We start from the raw sequence: 8918 nt of genomic DNA, 5'->3' as shown, positions 1-8918 counted from the left end.
CAACTTAAGGGTTTCTTTTTTTTATTTCTGTCTTGCTGGGTTTATATCCCCCTCATTATTGAGCTTTGTAAATAAGTCATCAGTGCTGGTTGGTCCATTGCAAATGAATCAATGTTATGTGATAAGGATGAGCGGAAGGTTATTTACTTGGAGATCTCCGACATGCAATTCCAGAATGTAATGTTTTTCTATTTGCCAAAACGCTTCATCATCGTTTTTTTTTTTTTTTTTTTTTTTAATACTGACAGGTTTCTTTTGAAAGCACTCATAAGAGGAAAAGCTATGAGCTACGAGACCCAAGTATTACTTTAGAAAAGCAGAGTCTTCCTCCTGTTTCACAGCTTCCATACAAATTTGCTAATGTCTCACATTTAATTACCAGCCATCCTCCCTATGGAAAGTAGGAAACAAGTTGTTGAGGCAGTTTTTATGTCAGTTCTAGACTGTGATAATGAAATGATACTGCTTGTTCACTAAAAGCCTTCAGCACATTCTGTCCTGAGATTCATAGTGATGGCTAGCACTCATCATTGTATCCATTGTGGTAAAGTGGGTAGTCGTCTCTGACAGAAAGGAGACAAAAGGGAGGTGTGTGTGTGTGTGTTTGTTCCTGCATGTTTGTGTGTGTGTGTGTGTGTGTGTGTGTGTGTGTGTATGACCGTAGTATCCAGCACCCAGAGCAACCCTTCGCAACGATGGGTATATAGTCCTGAATGTACACATACATTGATTTATTTTACAGCCCCCCCATGGATGAAATTCCACAAAACTTGGCAGGTTAATCATACACATGAAATTTGGTGTAGTTCATAACATCTCACCTGAAGATAGGGGCGATTAAAGCAATATTATCTTGCATTTTCAATTTTTACCATGGGGGTGCAAATCACAAATGACTGGTTATAAGCTAAGTTGTGAGCTCTTGAGACCAACATACCATAAACATTTTGTCATCCTTGGTGCCACCGTTCAGGTAGTTATTTAGGCAAAACTGTAATTTTCGGGCTTCGGGGAGGGGCAGCGCGGGGGTGGAGTGGCCCCCGAGGACGAAACTGGGGCTACAGTACATTCCCACCAAGTTTCATATGCCCCGGTGTTACAGTGTCCCGGGAATCGTTGACCAAAAATTCAGGATCGATGACGGGAAAAAAGAAAAAAGAAAAAAAACTTTGACAACAACTATATGACCGCTTCGCCAGCTACGCTAGCGGCGGTCATAATGAGGGCTACCCTCAATGAACCTCCGAGAATAAATAAAGGTTGAATGAACAAATGAATGAATGTAGTACATATGAAACTGGGCGGTGTTTCAGTTCCACCATTGTGCCCTTGAGTAAGGCACTTAACCCCTATTTGCTCCTGGGATATTGGCCCTTGTAATACAACTGACTTATGTAAGTCGCTTTGGATAAAAGCCTCTGCTAAATTGATACATGTAAATGTAAATGCATCAACTGCAGGAATTGGGGATCTCAAATTCCTTAACTTAAGTGATTTTTGTAACCAAGAATCAAGCATTCTGCGTTAGGTCTGGCAGGCCGCGCACTGCGCGCAGTCAAGCCCACTGTCAGCTGCTGTCAGTTTCTTATTGGCTATTCCAAACCCAGCCCATCAGCTGTTCTACTCAGCTAATCGTTCCCTTCGCTCACAAGTGGTCTCTCTCATTAGGGCGCCTTATTTAAGCTGCCTTAGTCTGTTTAATATCATTGCTTTCTCTGCTCCCTGCTTTGCAACCCACCTCCTCCCCAGCTCCACCTCAAAATGGTTTAACTGGAAATAATGTCATACTGTTGTCATTGTTGCTTGCCCTGTTCTAGGGGGAATAGAGTTACTCTCCAGTTTTAAACTGGGACGGTAGCCCCCTGAGGATGCTGCTGTTCCCTGTCTTGGCTTTCCATGGAGCTCATGGAAAGACAGGGAATTTCCTCTGAACAGAGCCATACCGCCAAATACAAACAACGTTGGTTTTAAAGTTATTTCTATCTTGTGTATTTTTTACCTCCGCCAAGGAGGTATATGTTTTCATCGGGGACCGGCGTTTGTTTGTCTGTCTGTCTGTCTGTCTGTCTGTCTGTTTGAGTTATCTTGCTAACAGACAGACAGACAAACAAAAAGTAGTAGATGGATTTCGATGACATTTTCAGGGAAGGTCAGACATGACCCAAGGAAGATACGATTACATTTTGGGACTGATCCGTAATTCTGTTTGGATTCCAGAGGCATTTATATATTTAACTTAGTGGTGTAATGGCATGGTATGGCCACGTGGTGGCGTTCTGAATAGTTTCGGTTCAAATGTATGACAACCTAGGAAGAACAATGCAGGCGGAGGTAGCTGCGCTCTCGGCTTTATAGTTGACATAAGTGGTCCTGACAGAACTTGTCTTAGTTTCTGAAAGAGCAGTTGTTGGGTGTGGCACCATGGGCCATTTGTGGTCAAATATGTTGCTAAGCTAGTCAAGCTGCTAGCAACATAAAGACACATGGGTGTGTACAGTATGTGTGTATAATACAATGTGTAATGTGTATTACACAATGTGTCCGTTGTGTAATACAACGGACAATATAGGTGCAGTGTCAAGATCACTAAAACCTGTTTTATTGTGCAAACTCAACACTAGATGTAGGCTACTATTTTTTGATATACTATTTTTTTTCACACATTTGCATATTTGCACACACAAACATGACATGGTAGCCTTACTAACAGGCTGCACTTAGGAAAAAACACAGAATATGGCAGGAGCTGAGAATGTTCATTAGGGTAGGAGCAGGCTTCACTCAAGAGTTCTAATATTCTATATTATTGTATTATTCTATAGTGCTGGCCAAAGTGAGCTATAATTGGAAAACAGGAAAAAACTATGCATAAATACCGCACTATGCATAAATACCATTTATTCGACACATGACGCGTTTCGGCGTTCTGCCTTCCTCAGTGTGTATGTAAGAGCTGAGAATGGCAATTTGTGCTTTTCTGTGTCGTGCATAGGGACCGTGGGAGATTTTAGTAAAAAGATGGGAGGAGAAGTGTAAAATGTGCCTTTATTCCCCCATGTACGAAAATGAAAACATGTCTGGTTTGTGGTGAAATATTTTGGCCTCGTAAAAACAGTTTATCCAAATCACAATTCAGTGTGTCAGTATAAGAGTAATGTTCAAAGACAATAGAATCAGTATTCAGAGCACCAGTTTTGCTTCTTTGTACTATGTCAGAAGCAACCATAACTTTCACTACTTATAGTCTAATGTTTGTATGTCAGGCTATTTATGAGGCTACTTCATAAGCAGCGAACACTTGAACAAATGGCGCTATAGTTTGTACCGTGCTGGCTGTCAACAAAATCATGCTGCTTGACTTGTTTTACAGTGTTGTTTTACACAATTCCAATAATATGTAGCTCATGCACCAACCTCCTGAACCGATTCTGCTGCTGAACTATCAGCACAATTTCTGCTTTACACTCAAATTGGCATTCTAAAACACACTGTTTTCAAAACACTTTCACACAATTTTCATGAAGAAAATGTATTGTTCTCTCAAGGAACACACTGCCATTCAAATTCTAAAGCTAACTGCCCTACCATGCACACTGACTCATCACATGGGCAAACACCTGTCACACAGTTTTACAATTATCAATCACAGCTTCAGTATACAGTAGTAGTACAGGCAGAGGCAGAGCCAGAGGAGTGAGAGTAAGAGGACGGGGAGGCCCAGGACCGTAATCTCCGATGAGATCCGAGCCACTAACATTGCAGTGCTGCGTGCGTATCAATACAGTACAGTACCGTACAGTACAAGCTCAATGAGCACAGTAGTACAGTATTGCCTGTGGGCTGTTCTGTAGGACTGTAAAAATAAAGTATGTTTCAAGTATTTGGGGAAAGTATTCCTACTTTGTATTCCTACACAGTTTACAGTATTTTACTATTTGTTTGGCAGCTGAAGGATTACCAACACAAGGGCTTCTGTTTCCTGAACAGGAAACTGAAATCATGAGCATTGTCCTAGAAGAAAATTCCATAACATTACGGAAAATACAAAGAAAAATAATAGAAAACAATGAGATATTTAAAAATATTTATAGGGTAAGCATATCAACTTACTGTATCAGCTTATCTACTGTTTGTAGTACTGTTTGTAGGGTAGCACTGAACAAAAAAAGGCCCAAGTCATTATGATGATGGAGAAGAAGTGTTTTCAATTCATTGCAGTGTTTTACACAGAGCATCAGTGTTTCAAGTGGTCCTTATAAATGTCTTGATATATGATGGTTTGTGTGTGTCTCTTGAGAACAAAAGAGCATTTTGAGGAGAAATGACATTGTTTTGAAGGTAAAGTGTCATTTTGCAGGAGAATTGCAGGGTTTTGCCCATTGTGTGTGTTGTGTGTTGTTTTGTGTGTAGAGTTCTGAGAGTATGAGGCATGTTTTCAGAAAATGTGTGTTAACAATCGAGAAAAACTGTATTATTGGGGGCCCAACTTTAACTTTGTGACGCCAGAGAGGGCGCCAGTGTGTAGGCCTACATAGCGCCCTACTGTATATTGGGATATATAGGGCGCTAGGCCTACTGTATTTGATTCCTTTGAAGTCTCAGCATGCTTTTTCTGTGGGTTGGCCATGGCGCTGACAATGGTGCATTCACAAATGTATGTAAATCTGCCCCTCACTGTGCTGTCTCTCTTTCACAGTCACCATGACCGCACTGCAGCAATCCATGATGGGAATCATTGCAGTCTTCCGTCAAAATGCTGGCCCGGACAACACCCTGAGCAAGCCTGAGATGAAGAAACTTCTGGAGGCTGAATTTCCCAGTGTCCTGGTAATGCTTGACAAATTCTACCAACAATCAACTTTAAGGGGCTTGAAAATGTTAGCAATTAACCATCATTAACTGTTATTAGTCACTAGACATTTGCCTTTACTGTACGTTTAAGTGTTACAATTAGAACAAATAACTTCAATCTCACAGTAGCAACTGTATTTGAGATATATAGACCACAATGCTGACGGCCATACTCTCTCTCTTCCCATCAGAATACTCTGCAGTCTAATGCTGCTAATCAGATCTTTGAAGGACTGGACCAAGATGGTGATGGATCACTCAACTTCATTGAGTTTGTCACTATGGTGGCTTCCCTAGCAGCAGCAGTCAATGCCATGGTATCCTCCTGAGACCCGGGATTTGAATGCATTTTTCATTTCATATTTTGGCTTAGTAGGGCTTCATAAACATACAAAAAAAAATTCACCTCTGTACATCAAGTAGTTTTTGAGAAAAACGATGTCCTCGTTTGAGGACATTGGGTCTCTATTACCATAAAATACAATGAGATTGCCAGTCCAGAAAGAATGTGAATATTCATGTGTGTACTCAAAGTGCCTAAGATTCTACTATTAAGAAAACAGTTTGCTTTTATTGAACAGAAATGTCCTGTTATTAATTTGGTTAAATTTGGTGTTTATTTGTAAATGTTAGTTGTGTGTATGGGTCACACCCATGTGGAGAGAAGCACAATAAATTGAAGCGAAACAGTTCTGCTCTATTTGTTTCTTATTTGTTTATTTATTTATTTTTGTAATTCCTTCAATGGATTTATTTATTCAGGCGACTCTATTATGTCTATGTCCACCCTTTCACTTCCATTATTGCTTTACAGTAGTTTGATATGGCCAATGAACGACAATTTTCAATGTAATATGTAGCCTAAAAATGAAATTATTCGTAGGCTACATTTCAGTCCCGATATGAGGACATGAAAGTTAAACACGTCCTGGTCTGTTTGCAATGATCGAAATGGGGGAAACTTGATGCCATATCATACTACAACTGTTCACAAACATATACAAAAAATGTTAAATGTCATAACGTTCACTGGTACGTTACCATGACGATAGTTCTCACGCGTATGCCGGTAAAGCGTGGAGGTGGATATCGATGCCATATTGCTTTTTCCCAAAACATTGTATTGTGTGTGTGATAACACTAGAGGGTAAAATGAAGTGTCCACATATGAAGACAACAGGTTTTTATTCAAAAAAAGTAAGCACAAGGTAAAGCAGAGCCTAAATGTAATGTCCTCATACTAGGACGCAGGGTCTCAGGAGGGTATGAGTTGATTTCATCACTACTACCACTAGATGGTGCTATCTGTCCTCAATAAATATTGCAGGTTTTGCCTCTATTTCGCTTACCACTTTTTGCAGATTTTGGCTCATTATGTCACAGCCAAATAAGACATACTGTAGCACTTAGATAGATTTTTTTTTTTTTTTTTTTTTAAAAACCTCTTAAACCCCTATCCCAAAATTAAACACTGCAGTCAAAACTCATCAATCCTTTGTAAAAAAAAAAGAAAAGAAAATCATTTTTGCATTATGTCATTTTCTCAGACTCACTATTCTGCGAAACTCAAAAATAGAATGTCTGCAGTAATCAACTGACATTTGTTGCAACAAAGGATTTTACAAAAAAAGGCTACAGAAATAAAATTCACACGTATCAATACTGTAAGTGAATGTACTCTACTCCAAAAAATGTAACAATGAAACAAAAGCAAAAAATAAAATAAAAAAATACTTGAGAAATTGCTATTGAAAATAAACGTTTTTTTTCTTGTATGTGTGTGGCTGGGTTAGGGTGGAGGCGTTATGGATCCTGCCTTCTGTTCAGATCTGCCATTTGTCAACATCACAGGTGGCAGGTGGCTAGGCAATGGGGGAAATTGGGAAAACACTTCCATTCAAAATGCTGGTCTAATTGGTAATACCCACACATACACCTGAAAACACGTAGACTACAAACTGATCATGAATTGGTCTGAGGCTTCGCACTACACATAGACTTCAGGTAAGTTATTGTGAACCTGTCCAAGTTTGTACTTTTACATTGAGTACCCATGTACAGTTCTATATTTGCCCCTTTACTCCCCATTTTGCTGCTGCATGCCTCTTTTGCAACCAACAGAAGGGCCATGCACAGGCATTGAGGGAGGGTCAGTTCATGGATGCATATGAGGAGATAACAGGAAAAATCTTTTTTGAAGTGTCTAATTCAAGAAACCGTGTGTAGTGTTTCGCAATAAGTGTGGTGTAGAATTGCAAACAATGTGCAAACGAGAGTTTGTGTTTAAAGTTATACAGGGCTTACTGAGGATATACTGTCACGAACATGAAAAATTGGGCTAGAAAAATGTATCAGCAGTGGGCGGCAGTGGCTCAGGAGGTCTGCAAGATTGCAGGTTGAAGTTCAACTCCTCCTAAACTAAAACAATTATTTCCCCATGTGCCAGTTGGCACCCTGTAGCCTCCCATTGATATGCATGTATTTTAAATGCAGTATAATATAGATAACAAGTATAATTGCAGTTTATATAAGTTCACTTGTTGTGTACTTAAAAGTTACTATACTATAATAGACTAAAAGGTGTGCTAGAAGTACTGTAACTAGTATTTTCACTAGTTAACTTAGCCTATAGTATAGTTCTACTGACGAGTTTACTATTATAAACTGAAAGTGGGCCAATTTAGTCCGAAGTACATGTACAAGTGTACCACAAGTACATTTGTACTAATAACTTCGGAATCATATCTCAACGAAACTCAAGGTCCAACTGCGTCTTGTGGGAATCGATAGCCTATAACCTACTCATCACTTGAGTTGGTGAACACCGCAAAATCTAGGCACATTACATGACCTCTACGTCCTGCACCAATGCCTGTGAGGCACTGTGAAGTGGTTGGCAGCAGGTCACAGATTATGTCTGTAAATTATAGTTTATAAACCTCAAGAGACCATGCCATTCAGATGGCCAGATCACACAGGTGGCCGGTGCTACACATGGGTGGTGGTGAGGTTTCCCCCTCACATCTGTGAAGCACTTTGAGTGTTGTGTGATACTGTATGTTGTTGTCCATTTATTACTGTAAGTGAGCATTATCTTTAGGCTAATCCCTGGAATTATGTCAAAATACGACATAGTTTTCATTTCGCAATTGACTATAGAGCTTCAAAAGTCGCATTGCCACTTGTTTTTCCATGTGTCATTCTACTTCCAAAATATAATAATGAATGAATGCAAAAGTACACGTAAGGATTTACCTGGCAATTGTCATTTGCCGTTTTCTACCGAAAGATGGCAGCATATCACTTCCATCACCTTTGAGGCAGCCGTGGCCTACTGGTTAGGGCGTTGGGCTTGTGAACCTGAGGGTTTCCGGTTCGATCCCTGACCAGTCCACGGCTGAAGTGCCCTTGAGCAAGGCACCTAACCCCTCACTGCTCCCCGAGCGCCGCTGGTTGGGCAGACAGCTCACTGCTCTGGATTGTGTGATTCACCTCACTGTGTGTTCACTGTGTGCTGTGTGTTCACTAATTCAGTTAAATTGGGTTAAATGCAGAGAACTGAATTTCCCTCACGGGATCAAACAAGTATATATTCTATTCTATTCTATTCTAGGCCTATTCATATCTTCTTTTACTACTTCATTTATATGTGCACGCATGCACGCACGCTCTCTCTCTCACACACACACACACCCACACACACACATACTCACACACACGAGAGAGAGTGAGAGAGAAAGCGAGAGACAGAGACAGAGAGAAATAGATTCATGAAAAACTTCAGCTTAAGTTTGTACGCATTGACAGATCACGTAGCAAGGCTTTATTTCGTGATTTGTATTATTACTTTATTTGAATCGCCCGCTAATAATCTCTCGCTGTCTCTCATGTGCTCTCTCTCTCTCTCTCTCTCTCTCTCTCTCTCTATTCTTTATAAACTTATGCAAGATCTAGAAACTTTTGAAGCTGTGTGGTGCTGCAAGCAAGCACTGTACTGTTACTGAAGGCAATTTGCACTTCAGTCTTCTCCTGTAATTTATTTTCTTTTTCCCCCTTGATCCATTCTT

Source organism: Sardina pilchardus, chromosome 3 (assembly GCF_963854185.1).
Source record: "Sardina pilchardus chromosome 3, fSarPil1.1, whole genome shotgun sequence".
Lineage (NCBI taxonomy): Eukaryota > Metazoa > Chordata > Actinopteri > Clupeiformes > Clupeidae > Sardina > Sardina pilchardus.
This window is presented reverse-complemented; position numbering follows the sequence as displayed.